We start from the raw sequence: 26548 nt of genomic DNA, 5'->3' as shown, positions 1-26548 counted from the left end.
AAAAAAGGAAAACATGTTTTATTCAGAAGGGAAGAAACCAGAGAAAAAATTCTGATAATATGAAAAAAAGATAACAGTGTTACAACACCCTCAAGGGTGATCCATTAACTCCAGCAATAGATCCTAATCAAAATGAAATCTTTGAGATTCCTGATAACTAATTGAAAACATTGATTTTAAAGAAGGTCAATGAGCTCCAACAGAAAGGTAAAAACCGACACAAATAATTCAGAAGAATAACTTAGGATATGAATGAAAAATTTACTAAGGAGATAAATATTAATTTTGAAAATTCAGAACTTCTGGAAATAAAATATTCACTGAGGGACTTATAAAATACAGTTGAAGACTTTAACAATAGACTAGTCCAAGAAGAAGAAAGAATTTCAGACCTTAAAGACAGGTCATTTTATTAACCCAGTCTGTCAAAAATAAAGTAAAAGGGATTTTAAAAAATACAGTTTTTGAGATATATGGGATTATGTAAAATGTTTAAACCTATACATTATAGATATTCCAGAAGGAGAAAAGGAAAACAGTAAAAGTTTAGATAACTTATTTGAGGTAATATTTAAAGAAAACTTCCCAAGTCTTGTTAGAAATTAGAACATCTAGATGTAGAAGGTCAAAGAATTTCAGGAAGATACATTGCAAGATGAATTTCAACAATATATGTAGTCATTAGAATACTGATATGGTTTGGCTGTGTTCCCACCCAAATCTCACCTTGAATTCCCACATGTTGTGGGAGGAACTCAGTAGGAGGCAATTGAATCATGGGAGCAGGTCTTTCCCATGCTGTTCTTGTCATAGTGAATAAGCTTCATGAGATCTGATGATTTTATAAGGTAGAATTCTCTACATAAGTCCTCTCTCTTTGCCTGCCACCATCCATGGAAGACGTGACTTGCTCCTTCTTGCCATCCGCCATGATTGTGAGGCTTCCCCAGCCATGTGGAACTGTAAGTCCAAAACCTCTTTTTTTTCTATAAGTCACCCAGCCTCAGGGATGTCTTTATTAGCAGCATAAAAACAGACTAACACAAATATCTAAAACCAACATGAGTAAAATATTCCTAAAATTAGCAAGAGAGAAGCATCTAATCACCTGTAAAGAAAATATCATCAGACTAACTGTGCATTTTTTTCAGCAGAAATCTTATCAGCCAGAAGTTATTGAAGGCCAATTTTCAGACCTCTTAAAGAAAAAAAAAAAATGTCAGCCATGAATTTTGTATCCTGCTAAACTAAGCTTCATAAATGGAGAAATAAGTCTTTCAGACAAGCAAACACTAAGGAAATTTTACATCTCTATGTAAAACCTATGAGAAATGCTCAAAAAAGTTGTAAATGTGGAAACAAGAGCCATACTCACCATCATAAAGACATACAAAAGTAGAAAACTCACAACTCTTAAAAAAATTACATAATTGAGACTGTAAAGCAACAAGGAAAATATTAACATTATGATAGGAGTAAAACATCAATATTAACATTGAATATAAATTGACTAAATGGTCCACTTAAAAGATATTCATTGGCAATATAGATTTAAAAAACAGAATGTAATTACATGTTGCTGGCACAAAACTTACCTAACTAGTAAAGACAGTTACAGACTCAAGGTAAAGGGTTTGGAAAAAGATGTTTTACATAAACAAAAATCAAAAGTGAGAAGTAGTTATAGTTTTATATGTTAAAACAAGCTTTAAATTAATAACAGTAAAAAAGACAAAGAAGGTCATTGTATAAAATAAAGCTATCAATTCAACAAGATATAACAATTCCAAATATATATTCACTCAATACTAGAATAACAGATTAGTAAAACAAGCATTACTGGACCTTAGAAAAGAGGTAGACTTCAGTACAGTGGGATGAGAGACTTCAACATTTTTTGAAAACACTGGAGAGGTCATAGAAACAAAAAATTAGTAAAGAAACATTGGACTTCAGTAGAGCTCTACACCAATGAAACTAACAGATATTTACACAATATTCTGCCCAACAATCATAGAATATGCATTCTTCTCATCAACTCATGAATCATTTTCCAAAGTATACCATATATTAGGATACAAAACAAGTCCCAATAAATTTTTTTTTTAAATAAATAATTTCACCTGTTGTCTTGGATAACAGTGTAAAATAAAAAAATAAAAATAATAAAAAACTAGGAATAACACTATAAGGAAGCCTCAGAATACACAAATATATAGAAATTTAAAAAAAAGCAACTTTCTCTTGCTTGATTTTTGGGAGAATAACAAACAAGATAGAAACACTAAAAATAAGAGACAATAGAGACATATCATAATAAGACAGCTGGATATGGCAAAAGCAGTTTAAGAGGGAAATTTATAATACTAAATGCTTACATCAAAAAGATACAAAATTGTAAATTACCAAACTAACATTGCACACCAAGTAACTAGGAAAGCAGGAACATTTATTTATAATTAGTATAGCCTCTTGATGAATTGATGCCTTTATCACCATATAATGACCTTCTTTGTCTTTTGTGACAGCTTTTTTTCTATTATTATACTTTAAGTTCTGGGGTACATGTGCAGAACTTGCAGGAATTTTGCATAGGTACACACAAGCCATGATTGTTTGCTGCCTCCATCCCTCTGTAACCCATATTAGGCATTTTTCCCAATGTTGTCCCACCCCAACCCACCCTGCTATCTGTCCCCTAGCCTCCCCAGCCCCCAACAGAGCCCAGTGTGTGATCTTCCCCTCCCTGTGTCCCTGCATTCTCATTGGTCAACACTCACCTATGAGTAAGAACTTGTAGTGTTTGGTTTTCTGTTCTTGTATCAGTTAGTTGAGAATGATGGTTTCCAGATTCATCCATGACCCTGCAAAGGACATGAAATCATCCTTTTTTATGGCTGCATAGTATTCCATGGTGTATATGTGCTACATTTTCTTTATTCAGTCTATTATTGATGGCCATTTGGGTTGGATCCATGTTCTCGCTATTGTAAACAGTGCCACAATGAACATGAATTTGCAAGATGTGTATGTGTCTTTACAATAGTACAATCTATAACCCTTTGGGTATATAGCCAGTAATGGGATTTCTGGGTCAAACAGTATTTCTATTTCTAGATCCTTGAGGAATCACCACAGTGTCTTCCACAGTGATTGAATTAACTTACAATCCCACCAACAGTGTAAAGCTGCTCCTATTTCTCCACATCTTCTCCAGTATCTGTTGTCTCCAGATTTTTTAATGATTGCCATTCAAACTGGCATGAGAAGGTATCTCAATGTCATTTTAATTTGCATTTCTCTAATGAACAGCAGTTATGAGCATTTTTTTCATATGTTTGTTGGCCACATAAATGTCTTCCTTTAAAAATAAAACATATTGAGACACACAAATATAGAAACACAGCATACCAAAGCTTATGGAATGCAACGAAAGCAATTTTAAGAGAGAAATTTATGGTGATAAATGCCTATGTGAAGAAAATAAAGATTATAAATAAACAACCTAACTTTATATATTCAGAAACTTAAAAAGAAGAGCAAATTAAGCCCAAAGTTAGCAGAAGAAATAATAGAGTAGAACAGAAATAAATCAAATAAAAAGGAATCAGAAAATATCAATGAAACTAAGAGTTGGTTGTTTTAAACGACAAACAAAACTGCTAAATCTTTAGCCAGTCAACAAAATTGAAGAAACTAAAATAAATAAAATCAGAAATGAAAGAGGAGACATTAGAACTAACACAAAGGATTGTAAAAGACTACCATGAATAATTATATATCAACCAATTAGACAACACAGAAGAAATGAATAAATTCCCAGAAACATACAATCTACCAAGACTGAATCATGAAAAGTTAAAAAACCTGAGTAGACCAATAACAAGTGAATATTTTTTACTGACTAATAGGTCTCAACAGTAGGCTTAAAATATTCAATAAAACATGTTACAAACTGAAAGAAAAAGAAAGAAAAATCAGAACAAATTAAGCCTACAGCTGGTAGAAGAAAAGAAATAAAAATTAGAACAGAAAAAAGTAGAATTGAGACACAAAAATAAATAAACACACATACATTAAAAAAAAAACCCACAAGGAATCAAAAGCCCCATAAATTTGTTCTTTGAAAGGATTAACAAAACTGATAGACAGCAAGCTAGCTTAACCAAGACTAAAGGAGAGAAGATTCAAGCACCATCAAAAATGAAAAATGAGATATTATAACTGATATCCCAAAAATATTAAAGATCATCATAGACTGCTGAACAACTCTGCATTCAAAAACTAGAAAGCCTAAGGAAATGAGTAAACGCCTGGAAATATATAACCTCTCAATGTTGAACCAGGAAGAAAGAGAAATTTTGAACTGATTAATAGTAAGATTGAATCAGAAATTTTAAAATTCTATAACAAAAAAAGTGCAGGATCAGATGGATTCAGGCAGAATTTTGCCAGAAATACAAAGAACTAGCTCCAATCCTAATAAAACTTTTCCAAAAAATCAAGGAAGACAGAATTCTCCCTAACTCATTCTACAATGTCAATCATCACCCTGATACCAAAGTCAAAGAACACAACACAAAAAGAAAACTACAGGATGATATCCCTAATAAACATAGGCGCAAAAATAAAATAAAATACTAGTAAACCAAATTCAACATCACAATCAAGTGGGTTTTACTCCAGTGATGCAGGGCTTTTTCAACATAAACAAATCAATAAATATGATTCACCACCTAAATGAAATTAAATGCAAAATCCATATGATCATCTCAATAGATGCAGAAAAATAATCTGATCAAATTTAGCAATACAACATGTTAAAAATTCTCAACCAGCTAGGCATTGAACGAACATACCTCAAAATACTAAAAGCCATATGCAACAAACCCACAGCCAAAATTATACAGAATGGGAAAAAATTGAAAGCATTCCTCCTAAAAACTGGAACAAGATAAGTATGCCTACTCTCATGACTCCTATTCAACATAGTACTGTATGATGCAGCTGGAGCAATAAAGTGAGAAAAAGAAATAAAAGGTACCCAAATTTGAAAGGAGAAATTAAAATCATTTCTATAATCTAAATATGATATTTCATGATCTGATTGATATCTTAAAAACCCTACAATTGTAATTCCAGAACTTTGGGAGGCTGAAGCGGGTGGATCACTTGAGGTCAGGAGTTTGACACCAGGCTGGTCAACATGGTGAAAACTTGTCTGTACTAAAAGTCAAAAAAAAAAATTAGCTGAGTGTGGTGGCACGAGCCTGTAATCCCGGCTACCAGGAAGTCTGAGACAGGAGAATCATTTGAACCCGGGAGTTGGAGGTTGCAGTGAGCTGAGATTGCATCAGTGCACTCCAGCCTGGAAGACAGAATGAGACCCTGTCACAAGAAAACAAACAAACAAACAAACAAAACGCTACAAGTTCTTTTAAGATACTCTTAGACTTGATAAATGCCTTTAGTAAAGTTTCAGGATGCAAAGCAACAAATGAATGTTAGTAGTGTTTCTATATATTAATAATGAACAAGCTGAGAACCAATCTAAGTTAAAATAGCTACAAAAGAAAAAAAAATCCAGGAACACATTTGCCAAGGAAGTAAAATATCTCTATGAGGACTACTACAAAACACAGATGAAAGAAATTGTAGGAGACACAAACAGAGTTAAAAACATCCCATGCTCATAGAATTCATAAATCAATATCAATACAATGGCCATACTGCCCAAAGCAATCTACAGGTTTAGTAGAATTTCTATCAAATTACCAATGTGTTTGTTTCATAGAATTAGAGAAAAACAATTCTAAAATTCATATGGAACTAAAAAGAGCCCAAATACCCAAAGGAATCCTCTGCAAAAAAGATGAAACCTGGAGACATGACATTACCTGACTCAAAGTACATCACAAGGCTATTGTAATCACAACATCATGATACTGGTATAAAAAGACAAAGAAATCTATTCTGGAACAGAAATCTATTTTCTTCCAGAATAAAGATATTCTGTAATAGAAATCTATTTTGTTCCAGAATAGAGAATCCAGAAATAAAGCCATTTTCCTACAACAAACTGGTCTTTGCAAAGTTAACAAAAACATACACCGGAGAAGGAATCCCTTATTCAATTAACGATTCTGAGAAAATTGGATAGCCATATGCAAAAGAATGAAACTGAACCCTTATCCTTCACTATATATCAACTCAAGATGGATACAAGACTTAAATATAAGACCCAAATCTGTAAATTTCTAGAAGTAAACAACAACAACAACAAAAAACTCTACTAGACATTGACACAGGGAAAAGTTGATGGCCAAGAACTTAAAAGGAAATTAAAAAAAACAAAAAAACAAAATTGTCAATGGGACTTAAACTAAAAAGCTTTGCACAATAAATAAATAAACAGTGTGAACTGATAATTGCAGAATGGGAGAAAATATTTGCAAACTACACATCTAACTATAAACACACAGACAAACAGAGTGGTATAATAGACATAAAAGACTCCAAAGTGGTAGGGTAAAAATAAGTAAGTGATGAGAAATTACCTATTGGGTACACTGTTCACTATTTGGGTAATGAAGACACTGAAAACCATACTTAACCACTATGCAATATATTTAACAAAACTGCACTTGTATTCCCTAAACCTACACCAATCAAAATTTAAAAGATTAATAAAATAAAAAGAAATAATTTTCTGGTGGAATATAGTGACAATTTCATTTTGAGTGAATTTAAAAGAATAGAAGAGATATTTGAAACAATGAGGACAGATAATACATTTGACAAGATTTTCTGATAAAGAAAACAACAATAGAGTATTAAATAATAGAAGATTTTATTATTATAAGATTAGACTAATAACAACATATTTGTAGTCCGGCAGAAAAGGTCCAGTGAAAAAGAGAAATCATGATAGAGAAGAGATATGGTGAACTAATGAAATAATGTCCTTGAGTAAGAGAGAAGGGAGAAATTTATTAATTAAATAACTTAGTTTTTGATAGCAGCACAGACAGTTATTCTAAAGTAATAGAAAGGAAGGGAGTATATATGGAGACAGTAGATAGTAAATAAGATGATGTGAGCTTATGTACGGTCTTTCTGAGGTCTTTGATTTTCTGGGTGAAGCAAGAGACAAGGTTGAAAGGAAAGATGAAGATCAACTATTTAACATTTGAAGAGATGAAAAAAATTAAAAAAAAAATCTGAGAGAAACGTGTAGTAAATAAGTGAAAAAAATGTAGGTATTAACCATGAATGTAAAGTATACTCTGAAAATTTTTACCTGCTACTTTCAGCTGCATTAAAGCAGATAAAAATTAAAGAAAAGTTGGCATTTTTTTTCAAAATTTTATAATTAAGAAGAGGACAAATATGGAATTTATATTTATCAGGGGTGATTACAATTATTGGACTTCCAATTAAGGTGGGGCATGAAGACTTGGGGGAGATGGGAGATAGTGAAACGTTTTCAACATCAATTCTTGGGTCGTAATGGATCAAAATATTGAAGTTGAGATGCTAGAATAAATGAGATTTATTGCTTTCTGCTTTGCTTTGTGTTTTTTAGTCAATTAAAATTTCTTTTCCCACATTGAGTGTTTTTCTAGCACCTTTCACTAGTAAAATAACTGGACGACTATTACTGTAATTATTCACATTTATATTACTTATAAGAAAGTCTTCATGCCATGTAGAAAGGACATTCCTGGTATTTTGGGAAAAGGAGGTGTTGGTCAAAGAATAAGATGTTCAAAACTGAGAATACTGAGGTGTGGTAGGTAGAGCAATGGTCCCCAAGGTTGTCCACATTTTAATTTTTAGAACTTGTGTATACCTTACATGGCAAAAGGGAATTCAAGTTACAGGTGGGAATAAATGGTAATCGGTTAAATTTGCAATTGTAAGATTATCCTGGATTATCTAGGTGACCCTGATGTAATCACATAGGTCCTTGTAAGTGAAAGAGGGAGACATAAAAGAGGGTCACAATGAATTGAGGGGAGAAGGACTTAATCTGTTCCTACTGGCTTTTAAGATTCATGAGGAAGGCCATAAGTGAAGGAAAGCAGGTAGCATCTAGCAGTTTGAAAGTGCAACAGATTCTTCCTTAGAGCTTCCAAAAGAAATGCAACCCCACTGACACCTCTATTTAGGTTCAGTGAATTCCACTTTTATATTTCAAAATTATAAGGCAATGCATATGAATTTTTTTAAGCCACTTAGTTTGTGGTAATTTGTTGTAACAGCAACAGGAAACTAATACAGGAAGAATTGCAAGAATTTGTGGGGACAAGGTTCAGGATGCATACATGAAAGTGAGAAGCTCAAATATGGGCAAAGGAAAAGTCCTTTGAGGAGAGGAATACAAAACCATCAGGCCAGGAGTGGGAGGATATTCGTATTTATGTTGTACAGTATATGGTTTGGCTGTGTCCCCGCCCAAATCTCATCTTGAATTGTAGTTGCCATAATCCCCATGTGTGGTGAGAGGGATCCGGTGGGAGGTAATTGGATAATGAAAGTGGTTTCTTTCATGCTGTTCTGACGATAGTAAGTTCTCATGTGATCTGATGTTTCTTTAAGGAGCTTCTCCCTTAGTTCAGCTCTCATTTTTCTCCTTCCTGCCATCATGTGAAGGACATGTTTGCTTCCACTTCCACCATGACTGCAAGTTTCTTGGGGCCTCTCCATCCATGCTGAACTGTAAGTCACTTAAACCTCTTTCCTTTAAAAATTGCTCAGTCTCTAGTATGTCTTTATTAGTAGCATGAGAACAAACTAATAGAAAAGGACTTTGAATCAGCATAGGATGGCTAGAGTTAGAGTGACTTTTAAGAAGTCCTCTGATACAGACCTATCTCTGTTCATCTGCCACTTCGTCTCTATGTGCAAACAAATGAGGTAACTCTTGCCAACATTCAATGTACTGATCTCCCTAGGCCATTCTTACAGTATCGCTGATAGCCTGGATTCTTTAAATTCCCTCAACAATAGAAATTTTAAGTACACGACCAGTATAACAGAAATGTGATTGAATGTGAAACTTTTTAAGTGCTGTATATTATTCTACCTTTTCTATTTTTTTTTAATCTTTTTACTAACATGTCTTGGTTTTAGGGACTAAATAGCTAAATTCTACCACTTGTTTGTGAATAAATCTATACTCGTATTTAGTATTGTTGGTTTGATACATAGTCTTGTCGCCCATACTGAAGTGCAGTGGAGCGATTATGGCTCATACAGCCTCAAACTGCTGGGCTCCAGTGATCTTCCCTTCTTAGACTCTGGAGTAGCTGGAACTCTAGGTGCAAGCCACCATGCATGGCTATTTTCTTTTTAAAAATTTTTTTGTAAATACACGATTTCAATGCGTTGCTGAAGCTGGTCACCTGGGCTCAAGTAATCGTCCAGCCTTAGCCTCTCAAAGCACTGAAATTATAAGCTTGAACCACTGTGCCCAGCCCTACTAAGTCTTAAGCCTCATTTTACAGTTTATAAAGGGGGACAGAGAACCTATGAAAATAAATATATAGTTACAGAATAATGAAGTCCTTCTGGCAACTTGTGATTGTGTAGATCATCCTTGAAATACGAAGTTCATAAACAGGATTCCAGAAAAGTCATCTGATAAGGCACAGTTGTAATACTCCTTCCACTTCTGCATTTCTGAAAGAAAGCTTGATACTGACTGAAGTGAAACATAAATTTTAGTATTTTTTACATATCTAGAATTAATGAAAATAGTTTGGTGTAAGCCCTCCATGTATTTGAAAATTTTTCAAGAATACTGCAGACATGTTATATAAATAAACTTTCAGGTGATTGATAGACGAATTTATTTTTATTGTTGCAAGATTGTTCAACCATATTGTATGTTATGTGTAAAAATTCAAAATATGGCTACAGGTATCATCATAATAACAAGCAACTCAATAATATCTGTTTTCAAAGCTAACTAGCATTAATAATGAAATTGTTTATTGTTTCCAAATTGCTTTGTGCTTTTCTTTGTGCATTTTAGTAAATTAAAATTTCTTTTATCATCTTGAGTATTTCTCTGGCCCCTCTCACATTAAAATACCTGGACAACTATTACTGTAATTTATTCACATTTCTATTAGGCATAAGAAAGTTATCCTGCCATGTACATAGGAAATTCCTGTTATTTGTGACTTTTAATTTTTAAAAATGTATTTTAAACTGACAAAAATTATATAAATTTATGGTCTACAACATGATGTTTTGAAATGTGTACACACTGTGAAATGGCTAAATTGAGCTAAGTAACATGTGTATTGCCTAACAAACATTTCTGGGGTCAAAAATGCTTCAAATCTTCTCTATTATAAATTTTCAAGAATATAATACATTATTATTAACTATAATCACTGTGCTGAATAATAGATCTCTTGAACTTTTTCCTTTATGCTAATTGAAATTGTGTATTCTTCTACCAGTATCTCCCCAGCTCCGCCACCTCAGTCTCTGGTAACCACCATTCTACTCTCTTCTTCTATGAAATCAGTATGTTTACACTTTACCTATAAGTAAGATAATGTGGTATTTGTTTTTCTGTACTTTGGCTTATTTCACCCAGAAGAGGATATCAAGTATTATTACACAACTAACATTTCAATTAATTTATTTAAAGATAAAGTTCTTTAGATCATACAGCAAAATTTTGAAAGAGTTCCAAATGGTGCTAAAGTAGCAGTGAAAGTTGAAACTAGATGCTCTAAATTCGATTTTAAAATGTTCAAGTTGGTAAACAGAAGATCCTCTCTTAATAAAATATGAGTATTCAGCATTTCAACTGAAGGAAGCCTGGTACATTTTCACTGAAATGATACCCATTCACTGATGTGAAGAAACAGCTGATATTTTGAGTCAAGGACATGAAATGAGATATGTAGGACACAAAAAAATGCCTTTGTAAAACTTTTTAATGCTTTTTAACTCGTTTTAAAATTTTATAACATTTTCAAAAGCTTGTGAGATTTAAATTTTAAAAGAACCAAGTAAAGGTGATTTGTCTATATTTGAGCTAGATCTTAAAAAGAGCAGCATAACATTTGGAACTTGATAAAGAGATATTCAGTGTAAATGAAGACCAAAAAAAAAAAAAGAAAAAAGTTACCAGGCCTGATGGTGGTTTATTCCTTTCTGCTATATCTTCTCTACTAAAATCTTAATGAATTTGTATTTCATAAAAGCAAAACACCCAATAAATTTCTCAGTTATCAATCAATTTTGAAGTAACATCTGCATTTAATTACATTATGTGCATATAAAAGACGATAATGAGTGCTGAAAACTCAATGCTGCCACTATTTCAAAAGAAAACTGTCAGGCCTAAACTGAAGGTTTCAAGAAGAAGGATTTCCCTAAATGTTGCTGTCTGAAGAGTACAATACCTGACAGAAAGAGATTTCTGGTAAATAATTTATATGCTCACAAATTTTTTTTAAAAATTCAATGTTAAATTTCAAATTAAAAGAAAATCTGTTAATTGGATTAACAGAGAAGAGAACCAATCAGTGAAAAGTTAATATTTGTCATTTTCATATTGAAGTAAAAAAAAAATAAGATAATGACCAAAAAAGTGACTTGTTAAAGAGGATGACTTGAAGGAATAGTGATAATTAAATATCTGATTACATGTTTTATCTGTTAGCATATGTTTCTTTTTTATGTGTGTTTGTTATAAGAAGCAGGTGGCGGCAATAATTGCCAGCACAAGCTAGAAGCCGAGTAGGCTGTGGGCTTTCCGGGATGAGGGCGCCTACATGAGGAAGCTCAGGTCCACGAAGTCTAGCCCCTTGTCACTCAAGAAATGTGTTCTCTTTTGGAATACTCTGCTCATGTCTCATCTCAGTGCCCAGCTATTTGGTGAAGTCACCAGGCCTACTGATTCCAAGGCTATGAAAGTAGTGAAACTGTTTAGTGAACCGCCCTTGGTCAAGAAAAAGGAGATTTATGACTGGTATCCAGATCACAACACTTAACACTGCACTCACAGGAACTCTCCGATTTCTTGGACTCTACAGAGATGAGCATCGAGATTTTAAGGATGAGCAAAAACGACTAAAGAAGCTTCATGGAAAGGGGAAACCAAAGAAAGGGAAAGGGAAAAGAGCAGCAAAATAGAAATAATGTTGGTCCCTTCAGAGGGAGAATTTCTTCCTTAGTGGCAGAGAGAAGAAAGTGCATTTATTGTCTTTCCACATATTGGAGGAATGTCATCTTCCTAAATGAAGGTTATTTGGAGGAGCACAATCATCTCTTTGTTGAAATCTAATCCAGTTAAATTGTGACTGTTTGTTGAACACATTCTGACTGTACAAAATTCTCTTGGCTTTGACCATGTATTATGAGGTTTACCTAATTCTTTAATGAAATAAATTTGTAAGTTATTGTTTAATGATTTGTTGGGAGTGGGGTAGAAAAATGGAGGGGAAACCTCATTAAGTGAGCATCCTATAGTGTCCTCATTTCTCTATTCTTGCTTACTCACTTATCCAGCCCTAAACTTCTTTCATCTCGGGCCCTTCAGCCACTGTCTCCAGCACCAAGCTTACAAATTTTCTGTGCCTCTTCACTTGCTTTTTTTTTGAGAAATCTATTAAGATAAATTTGTAGGGTAAATATCTTTTAAAAGACTTTCCTTACCCAGAAAGGAAGTATTAACTACCTGCTCTATATAAGATATTGGGGTCCTGGTAATACAAGGGGTTAGCAATAGAAATACTTCCTACCCCATGTAAGTTTCAGTCTTATAGGAGGGATTAATATTACATAATTACATACAAATGTATTACATGCTACAAAGTAAAAAGCCAGACTTCTATACTATAAGAGTGTGTATGGTTGGATGCAGAGAGAGATAGCCAGAAGCTCAAAACACATTAGGGAATTTAAAGAAAGTCTCCCTAAAGAAATGATATGTAAACTGAACATTGAAGGATAAATAAGAGGTATCCAGAAGAAAATGGTGTTTGAGGCAGAGAGTACAATTTGCAAAGCCCTAAGTTATGAAGAAATTGTCTGTTCAAAGAATACTGACTTCTTGATGGTTGGCCATAAGAAAATAGAGGCCAGATCATGACCAGCTGTGTAAATTCTGTGAGAAGCTTGAACTTAATAACCAGAGGTTATTTCTGTGAGAGATGACTGTTGTACAGATTTGAGTAGCTAAGCTGCTGGTTTTATTATATTCTAAGAATGAGTTTCCAAAGGCACTGTGTGGGCTTTCTGTGTTTTTGTTTTTCCAATAGTTGTTCTGGATCTTCAGCATGTCTAGTAAATTTTTTTTTTTAATATATGTGCTGCCGAAGTGAGCACAATTTTTAAGGCTTTTTATTATTGTAGTAAATATATGAAATTAATTATCTTAACCATTTTAAATGTGCAATACAATAGGGTCAACTATACGCATATTATTGCAGTAAGTACCTTTAACCCCTGTTTCTGCCTCTCAGGTAAAAGTGGGAGTATGTATAACAGCTACTCCAACCAGTTTTCTTTGTAACACCGAATGATTCCTGAACTAGAAAGAATCTCAGTACATATGCTTAAATGAATGACACTTTTTAAGATACCTAATCCAGATGGTATGGCTAGGGCCTATTTTATAACTTGTTAAAAAAAAAACTAAAATAAAATTGGGTGGTTTGTATCTTATAGAAGTGAATTCAAGCAGAAAGCTGAGAATTCATTCATTAAGAACCCTTTACTGAGCACCTGCCACGTGCTTGACACATAATGGTTGTAGAGGATACAGAGACAAATAGACTCAGTCCCTACGGTTGTGTGAAGGAGCATGTATGTGTTACAAAGTACTGGAAAGATCTCAGAAATTTGCTTAGACAAGTGCAGATGCACTGTTACTCTTGGTCAGTGTAGCTGAGCCAGGTGTAGGTGGATGATTCACTCAGGATGTTGCACAGAGAAACAGGCTCTCAGCCTGAACCCAGTGTAGCTAAGTAGATGTTTGAATTATGTGATCTCCAACTATTGGAAAAGATCTGAGTATAAGAAGACCTTAGGAGAATTAGTATGACATTTTAAAGAGAATAACTTCATTAAATACTAACAGCAGACCTGAGTTAGAAAACAAGAATCAATGTATTATTTTGCTGATGGAAGAGCTTCAATGAGATTTCAGACCTTGCTGCTGCAATGAGCCTTGACAATAGTTGACTGGGAGGTTTGTGGATAATGCAGCAGTAGATTAGTGTGCCACTGCTCCAGGCTGAAAATAGGAAATTAAAGATAAAATTTATTTGTACACAAGCTATACATACCTTCAAATCAACTGATAGAGCAACTCCTGTGACTCAAAATAGCCTGTAATATGCCGAGCACGGTGGCTCACACCTGTAATCCCAGGGCTTTGGGAGGAGCACCTGAGGTCAGGAGTTTGAGACCAGCCTGGCCAAAATGGTGAAACTCTGTCTCTACTAAAAATACAAAAATTTAGCAGGGCATGATGGCAGGTGCCTGTAATCCCAGCTACTCAGGAGGCTGAGGCAGGAGAATAGCTGGAACCCTTGAGGCAGAGGTTGCAGTGAGCAGAGATAGTGCCACTGCACTCCAGCCTGTAGGACAAGAGCAAAACTCCGTCTCAAAACAAAACAAAACAAAACCAGCCTATACCGAGCTATGATGGACCAGCTAGAAACTAATAACAGAAGATAAGGAAAAGTTAACTCTCGACAGCAGGGAAGGCAACAAATTTCAGGACACCAGTAATCAAAGGTTAAGATAAAGACTAAATGCAATCAGAAAAAAATCTTTAACTCCAAGTTTGGACTAGCCAGTTTATTTAATTGGATTTCACTCTTGTTTACTTGGATTTCTCTGGTCAAAACTGAAACTATTGGTGCTTTCTAATTTGGTTCATTGTGCATAGACCATGCCCTCAATTTCAGCATGGCATAGTAAAAAGACTGGGTTTTTATTTCAAAGTCATGAGTTTGTGATATAGTGTACTTAATGGGTATGTGGCCTTAAGCCACTTACCTTCTCGGAACCTATTTCTCCTTTATAAAATCATAATACTTTACAAGATTAAAGAAATATTAAGGTATTTTTGAAAAAGACTCTGCAAATTGTGAAAGGTTAAACAGTTTTACATACAGTGCATTGTGTGACTAGTTAGTGCTACTGTGTCTTACTAGCAGAATTTTTCAAGGCAGTATTGACACAAATCTGCTAAAAATATAAAGCTCCACACATTTAAAGGAGCATGATAGGTTCAGGAAGATGAGGCAGATAAGAGATAACATCTTATCATTTATGTAATTATGGGCTCCAGAAGTTTATTTTTCTAAGCACCATATATGTGTGTATTTCAAAATAAACATAAGGCATCATGCATTTAAACATATATAAATATAATGCTTGTATTCGTAAATCATCTTCCAAGAAAGAATAAATCAAAATTTGAAATTCAAAAAAAGAACCAGGTGGGAAGTTTTCTGTAAATGAAGAATAACAGAGATTAACAGAAAAAATTTATTTGAAATTATAACAAACCTTTTCTAGAAAGTAGAAATTAGATAGCAAATGGTTATATTCCTGTAAAATAACAATGGATAAAATATAATCAATTTGGTGAAGCTTGACATTAGCATGACTAGCATGTCACCTAGAATATTTATATTCCTAACAATATATCCAAAATTTATAGTTTTCAAAGACCTTATGCTTCTCTGGAACCTTAATAAAATCTTTTGACATTATGGGCATGACATGTTTATTTAATTGTGACACTTCCTATGAATATCTATCTTTAGGACAATGACTGATTCAACACTTTCTCCCCAGTATCATGCAGTATAATTGGTACCTTCCATAATCAATGATTAGTAAACATTTGTTGAATCAGATAGAAAATATTCAGTACTTTCTAGTTAATATGTTGAAATTCCAAGAACAGAGAAATTAAATTTCATGCTACTACCAAGAGTTCCTGGAATTCTATGTAGTTTTAATGAGTTATCAAAAGCAACATAATTGTATAATGTTTCTCACTCTTTGAATTACTACTAAAAAAGTAATATTCAGGTAGTTAAAAAGGTAGATGTAACAGTGAATTTAGTCTATTTGATTTTTATGCAAATGATCGAGTCTCATTGTATATTTCCTTCCAATACACTTTCATATTCACTAAGCATTCTTTCATTTAAGAAACAAGTGGACATATGTATACAACATGATAGTCTTTGGGGATACAAAGTAAGTAAGCTATGGTAGGCCATTATTAAGAAATTCTGAATAGAAAAGGAAACACTCACTGAAATAATAAAATACATAATATTTTAGGTCTAATGATAGAGGTATACACAATGTTCTCTGTGGCATCAAGAATGAGATCCTAGTAATAGCAACTAACACCTACCTAATATTAAATATGTTCCATGTGCTGTTCTAACTTTTTTACAATTATATTCTCATTTATGGCATACAGTTATTGGGTCAAGAATAGACATATGTGAAATAAATAAGAATCTCAGGACTCTTTCTTATAATGCCAGGAGAGAATAGAATCTCTTTCTTGGCAAATCTTGGTGTACATAGAGTATACCTATTTTGACACTGTAAAAGAAAAAGCCTGAGATGAAAGCCTGTCTGAAGCTAATACAGCTTAGGAAAACTGGAGTGAATTCACAGACCTGAAGCTAAGCTAACTGCGAATCTTGCTCTATTACTAGACTTTCAGCTACTTGAACAGATACATTTCCTCTTTAAGTGAGATTGAGCAAGGTTTTCTAAGACTTGTTACTTGGGCAGAAAAGGACGATTGGTTTAAATACTGTGATCTTTTCATATGATTTTCTAAGCCCTCCTAACCTTTATACATTTCTCCTTTCCCTATAAATTCCAACCCACCCACTATGATTGAACTCAACTCTAATAACCCATATTAAGCCTTTCAAGATCTCTCCAGTCAGAAGTAATTAATTACCTCTTTTGCTTCCATTGTATCTAGTGGCACCAATTTAATTGTCTTACATTTTAGTTAGCTGTTTTTCATAAGGATTTCCTTACTGGCTTTGTGATAAGAAAGATGAGGTTCAGATATCAATTTCTCCAATTATTAGTTGGAAGTTCATTAATCTTATTTGACTGAGAACTTCTTCATATCAGTAAATTAGTAATAATAAAAACTAAATTATAAGATTAAATAGAATGAAATTAGAGAACATATGTGTTATGGATTGAATTGTGTCTCCCACACAAAATGTATATTAAAATCCTAACTTCCAGTGGCTCAGAATGTGACTCTGTGTGGAAGTGGAGTCACTGAAGATGTAATTGTTTAAGAAGAGGTCATACTGAAGTAGAGTGGACCTCTAGGTAAATATGACTGGTGTCATTATGAGGTGACAGACATGAGAGGAAAGAAGAGACATGCAAGGGGAACACCGTGTGACAACAAAGGTAAAAATTGGAGTTACGCAGCTGCAAGTCAAAGCTCAGCAAAGATTGCCTGCAAAACCACCAGAAGATATGAAGAGACCGGTAAGGATTTCAAGGGAGTATGGCCTTTGGAATGTTACAGGAAAGGGGTCCCACACCAGACCTGAAGAGAAGGTTATTGGATTTCACGCAAGAAAGAATTCAGGGCAAGACCACAGTGCCAAAGAAAAGCAAGTTTACTAAGAAAGTAAAGTAGCGAATGTACAGCTACTCCATAGACAGAGTAGTGTGTGTCCGAGAGTAACAACACCCACTAACAACTTGAGTTTGAGCTTTCACACTTCAGAACTATGAGACAATAAACTTCTGTTATTTTTAGCCACCTCATCTGTGGTCCTTTGTTAAGATAGCCCTAAGAAACTAATAGAACATGCCACATACTGCTTAGTGTAGAGCAAAATGTTAAACAACAGTGAGTTTACCTGAAACTTAGTAGGTAGGCACTAATTACTAGCTAAATTTTAAAAGATTTTATTTTTTTAATTTAATTTTATCTTATTTATTTATTTTTTTGTTTATTATTTTGAGACAGAGGTTAGCTCTGTAGGCCAGGCTGGAGTGCAGTGGCATGATCTCCACTCACGGCAACCTCTGCCTCCTGGGTTCAAGTGATTCGCCTGCCTCAGCCTCCTGAGTAGCTGGGATGACAGGCACACACCACCATGCTTGGCTGATTTTTGTATTCTTAGTAGAGACAGGGTTTCACTGTGTTGGCCAGGCTGGTCTTGAAATCCTGACCTCGTGATCTGCCTGCCTCGGCCTCCCAGTGTGCTGGGATTACAAGCATGAGCCACTGAGCCAGCCAAAGATTAGTTACTTCAGTAACTAACACTCACACATACACACATGTGCATGCACATACATTTATATAGTATTTATATGTGCCCTGTATTTATATAAATATACACTAAATGTACCGTGTATGTTTTTGCAGTATGTATTTATTTTCTGATATATCTGTATAAGGGTTTTTCAATGTATATTAAGATCAATATTGTCCTTTCAGGTCAAGGCTGCATAAACTTTTTTTCCCACCTCTTTTCTTGCTGACGTGCTGGTACTCAGAGTCTACCAGTCCTCCCTAATAATAGCAATGACGTCTGTTTCTCTATGACTCTACACTTGGTTTTTCTTGCCACATGTAGCAGAAAGTTGGCTTCATTAAGGATTACCAGGATTTCTTTTATAAATGGGCCAGCAACTAACAAATTTAAAAAGGCAAATTAAAACTTTAAGTTAGGGGAGTCAATTTAAATATCACAGAACTCAGTGTTCTTCTAGCCTAATAGATTGTAATTATCTCTTTTTGTTAATTATTGGAAGTTTATGAATTGTGGAAGAACATTTTAAACTGTATTAAATCATACTGAAAGTGTGCTATACATTGGTCGGCATATAGTATAACTTATTTCGAATGGGCAGTATTCAATAAAATAGTTTTTAAAAGACTGATAATAGAATTATTTTCTTCCTTGAACTCAGTCCCAGATTCAGTCTGGACTTTACACCATTAGAGCTCATGAGTCTCAAGCCTTTGAACTGAAACTAAAACCATACCATTGTCTCTCTTGTGTCTCCAGCTTTCCAACTGCAGAACATGGGACTTCTGAGCCTTCATAACCACATAATCCAACTCCTTATAGTAAATATCTTTGTATATATGTATCATCTTGGTTCTGTTTTTCCGGGAAACCCAAACTTACACATACAATATGAATATTATTTATGAAATTTCCTTCTTGCCTCAGTTTCTTCAAAGGGAAAGCTTTTGATCTGAATTATTCAAGCATGTGAAGCTGCATCCACCCTTGAATGAAGGTATGTATTCTGGATACTAGGACATATGAATTCTGAGTACTCTGTAAATTCTGGCACCTGAAGTTATATAGATTGTATACACTGGAGTCCTAAATTGGTCACCAAACTACTTATATATGGGTGTCTCAAGCTGTAACCACTGATATATCAAACCACATATTGCATAGTAGCAACTGGATCCTTGAACACTGCATGCATAGTTTAAAGAGGCACATTTTGCCTGCTTTGAAGTATTGTCTGAAGCTACGTACACTGAAAACATGTGATCTGAAATCTTGCACCTTGAATACATTGCCATCTGAGGCTCTACGCTGAAATATTACTAGCCTTGTTTATTTTTGCTTTCTTTAAACACTAGCATCTAAAGCTATGTAGACAGGGCTTTCAATTTTTATTAATTTTTTTTCCCTTTCATCCAGAGGCATAATTTAAAGGCCCTATATATAGGCATACTTACATGTGTAGGTCAACAGTCTGAGTTTTATTTCATTACTGACTTTTAAACATCTGCAATTTTCCATGTCTTATTAGCTTAGTTGGGTAGTGTCTGATGTTAACCTAATCAACTTTGTGCATCCAATCTCGCTGAGAAAATGATTTCTGGACCTTCTTCCTTGTGTTTTCTCATTCCTTTCTCTCTTAATTGTATCTAATCGAACAAGTCATTTCATTAGTATATGCCCAGGTACTAAAAAGAGAATCTGGCAAAAATATGACTATGTATTCAGAAATTAACAGAACTACTGCTAAAAATCTGTAAAGAGTAATCAATTTCCTATTTCAGTTAGGTTCAGAAAACCTAAAATGAGAACTGGAGGATGTGCTATCAAAGGGCACAAAAACTAATGGTGTCCAAGTTATCTAAAATTTACTTGTCAGAAAAACAACTATAAAGAAGGGCATAATACCAGTTAGACTATTACAAGTATTACAGTGACTAAAAGCCAGTTTCTTAAGATCATTTAGGTGAGAGTTATAAATATTTTTGGGGACGAGTGAAGTAGCACATAGATAAGTGCCCTTTGACAGGTCTTTGAGGATCCTCTGAACCTGGATAAGTGGCATAAAAGTCAAAGCCCTTGGTCACAACCCACAGAAATTGCCTCCAGTCTAGAGTTTTACAAATTTAGCAAGTCTGGATAGGATGAACCTATACTAATTAATCTATTTGTCTATTACTTAATTAATTATCACTTTTGCTAATCTAGCAATCTTAGAAGGGGTATTACGTGTAGGACAGGAAAACAATGGCAAATGACCATTGAAATGCAAAATATTACACGATAGATATTGAATAACTTTAAAAATGAGACTATCAGTATAGTTTTCTTAAAATTCAAATTTCAGTGAAATCTCATATAGAACTTTAAAAAGAATCTTAAGTTAGTAACTTGTATATTTATATGACCATAGAGTTTTCTGCTCATTTGTATATTTAAAGGAAAACTACACAAGGTTTCCTAAGACATAGGGTTCTCTAGTCTTTCAAATGAAAACACAAGAAATACTAAATTTCTAAGTTTAGTACTATTTTTTAGAAACTGTATAACACACTAAAAAGAACTGTGTGTGAAGTTCTGCAAACACTCGCTACCCTACAAGAAAGAACTGACATTGAATCTGAAGAAATTATATTCACAGTTTCACAAATTATGTAAGAATAGTCCTTGGGGAAATACTAGATCTTTGTTGAATAATTCTGATAACTTGAATTTCAATCAGATATCAATTTCCTGCCAAAGAATTGTCTCTGTTATCTAATATAGTTACTCCCCTGGCAAAACCAATTAGATTTAAAAGGTCGAAATTTTGGCTGCCTCTGCTTTTATTTAATAAGTATTTAAATGAGTGGCTATCTACTAGAACTTATTTTGATAGGTACATAGACATTTTGTTCCTACAGCTATTAGAGTTAACTTTCATAAACATCAGCTTATTTCCTTATAGAGGTCATTTGAACTTCTGGATTATAGCACTGTTATATTGACGAACCAACCTCTGAAGAACTGCTCTTCAAATGTTTCCCAAATAGTGCGTGGGGGAAAAACAGTCAATCCAAAAACATCTTTATTAAGGAATTCTGTATTAAGAAATTACTCTTTTGTGGATTACATATTTCACCTCTCAAATAATTAACTTAACATAGTATCCTAAAAAGAATAATACCCTGGACTTTTTTATACCCCAGGATTTAAGATTGGAATTTATGATAAGAGATATTAAGTCATAGAAACAGTATTTTTAGATAGAAAAGAGTAGGTATGTGTAATAAAAATGTGTAAAGAACAAGCAAGCATGATGTCCACATAGAGGAAGTCACAGAGAAAATGAATCAAGATAACAGTATTATTGTGAGGCATGGAGATACAAGAAAGGCCTCATCAGCAAATACAATCTGTAAAGATTAAGAATCATAATTTTCTTCAACAGTAAAAGCACTGTCTCATTCCAGAAAACAGTGAATGACCTTGGTAAGCATGTAGTGTACATGTGAAAAAGAAGAAAATAGTGAAATGAGTTGTGACTTGAAGCTGTGAGGGTAGAAAAACAGGTGGATAAAACATTTGAGCACAACCTATTTTTATATAATATGATAAAAATGAAGAGTCATTACATATGCTTTGTGAAGACTGGCCTGAATAAATGAAGATTGTTCTAATACCTGAGCAGAAGTTAGATTAAACCAGAATCAGCTAATTTTTCAGTTTGGTTGGGAGAGGGCTATAGTTCATTTTTTTAATTGAAAAGTTTGGGAGAATTAATAGTTAATATTTTAGCATGCATTACTTCTGAGCTGAACTTCAGTAAAAAACAAAACAAAACAGAATAGTGGTGTCAAGAGGTTACAGCACCTCTAGAGTGTATTTAGGCTGCTATTTCTTCCAGTAACGTCCTCGGGTATATAGTTCACCCAATCAACACTCCCAATGTTGTCCGTAGAACTACAGACAAGTAATTTGGGAAACTATTAATAATGACCATGGAAGCAAGCAGGACTCATTTAAGAGGCAAAAACAAAAGGACTTTCCCTTTGTCCTTTCCAATTATGATTTGGGAATGGGGTAACTTGTTTATGCTTAGTATTAAGGGCTATATAGTATGAAGAAATCATAAAATTGCGAGTTTTGGTTTGCATTACTCTACTGTGGGTTCATTTAATCTGAGATCTTAAATATCTTACAGCCTTAAATCACTACAAACATTTGCGTTTTTATTATGCCAATTATTTCCAAAATGTATTGTTATACATGTCACTTACGTTTTTAAGCTAATATTACTGTAGGATAATCTCCTTGTTCCCCTCAAAATAGTCATGAAAGTGTACATGAAAATATTTTTAAAGAATAAATTTCTTTAAATTAAAAAAAAGAGGGGAGCCCCAAAACTGCCTAGGAACGCTTAGCCCTTGGGCCAGTGCAGGGTGGGAGAGCCAGGCCTCGGCGCATCTGGTAGTTGGTGGAGCAGGACAGCTCACAGCAAGCCCTTGAAGTCCAAGTTGATGGTGAAGTCCAGGTCCCGATTGTTCTTGGAGTTGGGCCGCATGCTGATGGTGCCGAAGATCTCCTCACCTGTCTTCACGGTCAGGTAATCCTCCATGTAGAACACCGTCCGCTTCCAGTGCATGTATGGGAACTCTGGGCTGGTGGAGAAGCCAGTCCTCTTGTGGCAACGTGTGAACTCAATGTTGAAGTAGGCCACCAGGGCGGGCACATAGTCATTCTGCTTCACTTGCAGGCAGAACGGGGAAGTGAAGGTCAGGACTTCTACCTTGACAGTGTAGATATCCACCTTCTTTATGAGGCAGGCGTTGGTGACCAGCTGTTTTGGATCCACCACGTCCACTAGGGGCTCCTTGATGGCCACATCTTTGATGCAAGACATGTTGAAGTCATACACATTCTCCCACCAGTGGATTTTGTAGTCTTTGTACTGCCGGTCCTCGATGGCCGTCACGTACAGCATAGCTTGGTCTGGGAAGATGAGGCCAATGGGAGCCAGCCACTTGTCTCAGGCATAGAGCACTGTGTTAAGCAGGGACTCGTAGAAGAAGCAGTAGCCCATCCAGTCGCTGATGATGTCCACCTTCTCCACCAGGAGCTCCACCTCCTCCACCTTCCCTTTGATGATGGTCACCAAGTGGTCTAACTTGTTGGCTCTGACGATCTTTACCACATAATCAGAGATACTGGAACACTCGATCCAGATGACCTTGTGGGCTCCGGACTTGGCGGCGAACATGCAGAGGATACCAGTGCCTGAGCCCACGTCCAGCACCACTTTGTCCTTTTTTTTTTTTTTGCTATAAAAATGTTTTATTAGGCCAAACTACTTACTATGAAAATGCTTTAAAATGCAGCAGGAGGAGATGTAAAGAATCAAAGAAGTGCATAGTGACAATGGCTATCAGAACACACTAAGGAATTCACACTGCTTCCCCCTTTACCTAGAAAAGGAAGCTTCTAGGCTACTTCCTCCTCCTCAGCATACTCCTCAAACTCCTCCTCCTCAGCTGTGGCATCTTGGTATTGCTGGTATTCTGACAGCAAGTCATTAAGGTTGCTCTCAGCCTTGGTGAACTCCATCTCATCCATGTCCTCGCTCGTGTACCAGTGCAGGAAGGCCTTGCACCTGAACATAGCTGTAAACTGTTTGGAGACGCATTTGAAGAGCTCTTGGATCGCTGTGTTGTTACCAATGAAGGTGGCCGACATTTTTAGCCCCCGGGGTGGGATGTCAAAGACGGTTGTTTTCACATTGTGAGGGAGCCATTCAGCAAAGTAGCTGCTGTTCTTATTCTGAATGTTGAATATTTGCTCATCCACCTCCCTCATGGACATTCGACCTCTGAAAATGGCAGCCATGGTTAGGTAGTGCCCATGATGGGGGTTACAGGTGACCATCATATTCTTAGCATTGAAGAGTTGCTGAGTGAGCTCGGCCACTGTCAGGGCCTGGTATTGCTGGTCAGAGGGGCGAAGCCAGGCATGAAGAAGTGCAGCCAGGGAAATGGAACCATGTTCACTGCCAGCTTCTGCAAGTCGGCATTCAGCTGGCCTGGGAAGCACAGGCACATGGTGACCCCACTCATGGTAGCAGACACCAGGTGATTCAGGTCACTGTAGGTGGGTGTGGTCAGTTTTAAGGTCCTGGAACAGATTTTATAGAGTGCTTCATTATCAATGCAGAATGTCTCATCTGAATTTTCTATGAGCCGGTGGACAGAGAGGGTGTCATTGTAGGGCTCTACCATGGTGTCTGACACCTTGGAAGAGGGAAGGACGCTGAATGTGTTTATGATCCTGTCTCGGTACTCCTCCGAAATTTTGCTCATGAGAAGGGTACATATCCCAGACCCAGACCCAGTCCCCCCACCCAGGGAGTGGATCAGCTGGAAATCGTGAAGGCAATCACAGCTCTCACCTTCTTTTCTCACAACATCTCACAGGCTTCAGGCCTGCAAGGCCATGTGGAGGAAGGAACAGGACACCCTAGCCCTGCAGGAACAGAGCCAACACCTGGACAGTGAGCGGGTGCAGGTGGCCTCCATGAACGCTGCATACTCAGCCTACCTCTAGAGCTATTTGTCCTGGCAGGCACAGATGGAGCAGCTCCAGGTGGCTTTTGGGAGCCACATGTCATTTGGGACTGGGGCACCCTTTGGGGCTCAAACGCTCTTTGGAGGCCAGGTGCCTCTGGGAGCCCCACCACCCTTTCCCACTGGGCTGGGATGCCTGCAGCCTCCAGCCCTGCATGGGTGGCAGGCTGGTACTCCCCCACTGCCCTTCCCACAGCCCCCAGCCTTCCCTACAGCCTCACCTGCATCCCCTCAGAGCCCGGGACTGCAACCCCTCATTATCCACCATGTGCAGATGGTACAGCTGGGGCTGAACAACCACATGTGGAACCAGAGAGGGTCCCAGGCACCTAAGGACAATATGCAGGAGGCAGAATAACTGCTGTCCTGACCACCTGGGGAACACACCTGGACGCAGGCATCAGCTTTGGGCAGGACCCCACAGACCACCCCAGTCTGTCCTGTCCCATGGGACAGGACATTGCCTGGGAAAGTTATCTGCCACTTTCAGGACATTGTCCAGGAGCCCTTCATTTAGGACAAAATGGACTCTCTGGCCTTTAGGGTGGCCTGAACTGGACATGGTGTTTACAATTCCAGTCTATTTCTGGTTGAGGGTTCTTGGTGATGGTGGTATTGCTACTGTCTTTTAATTATAATAAATATTTATTTAACGCTTCTGCAGCACCATTGTCTTCTGGGACACCCTCTGCTCTGCTATTTGTTATAAAACACGAGGCTCCCGCACCTACAAAAGGGAACCGGAAGCAGGAAGTGCACACCTCTTGGAGGGCATAAGCCAGAAGTTGTCCACATCTGCCCTCATCCCACTGGCCAGAATATATATATTATATATATATATATATATATATATATATATATATATATATATATATATATAATAGGAACACTTTTACACTGTTGGTGGGAGTGTAAATTAGTTCAACCATTGTGGAAGACGGTGTGGCGATTCCTCAAGGACCTAGAAATAGAAATTCCATTTGACCCAGCAATTCCATTACTGGGTACATATCCAAAGAATTATAAATCGTTCTACTATAAGGACACATGCACACAAATGTTCATTGCAGCACAGTTTACAATAGCAAATACCTGGAACCAACCCAAATGTCCATTGATGATAGACTGGACTGGGAAAATGTGACACATATACACCATGGAATACTATGCAGCCATCAAAAACAATGAGTTCGTGTCTTTTGTAGGGACATGGATGAACCCGAAACCATCATTCTCAGCAAACTGACACAAGAACAGAAAATCAAACACCACATGTTCTCACTCATAGGCGGGTGTTGAACAATGAGAACACATGGACACAGGGAGGGGAGCACTACACACTGGGGTTTGTTGGGGGGAAATAGGGGAGGGACAGTGGGGGGTGGGGAGTTGGGGAGAGATAGCATGGGGAGAAATGCCAGATACAGGCGAAGGGGAGGAAGGCAGTAAATCACACTGCCATGTGTGTACCTATGCAACAATCTTGCATGTTCTTCACATGTACCCCAAAACCTAAAATGCAATTAAAAAAAGAGGCAAAATCAATATAATTTGGTAAATGAGAGAAGATGAAGTAAATTAGTAAGCTCAGAGGATGAGAGTGTGGGGGTAAGATTTACGTTACTATAGACA

At 36.1% G+C, this 26548-nt stretch overlaps 2 pseudogenes; both read right to left on the bottom strand.

Moving 5' to 3' along the window:
* Positions 1 to 22709: 22709 nt before the first annotated feature.
* LOC118152069 (protein arginine N-methyltransferase 1 pseudogene) lies at positions 22710 to 23710 on the bottom strand (annotated as a pseudogene).
* Positions 23711 to 23780: 70 nt separating this feature from the next.
* Positions 23781 to 24763, bottom strand: LOC100411254 (tubulin beta-8 chain pseudogene; annotated as a pseudogene).
* Positions 24764 to 26548: the final 1785 nt, after the last annotated feature.

This window comes from Callithrix jacchus, chromosome 3 (assembly GCF_049354715.1).
Source record: "Callithrix jacchus isolate 240 chromosome 3, calJac240_pri, whole genome shotgun sequence".
Taxonomy (NCBI): domain Eukaryota; kingdom Metazoa; phylum Chordata; class Mammalia; order Primates; family Cebidae; genus Callithrix; species Callithrix jacchus.
The sequence above is the reverse complement of the archived record's forward strand: the minus strand, read 5'-3'. Positions and strand labels throughout refer to the sequence as shown.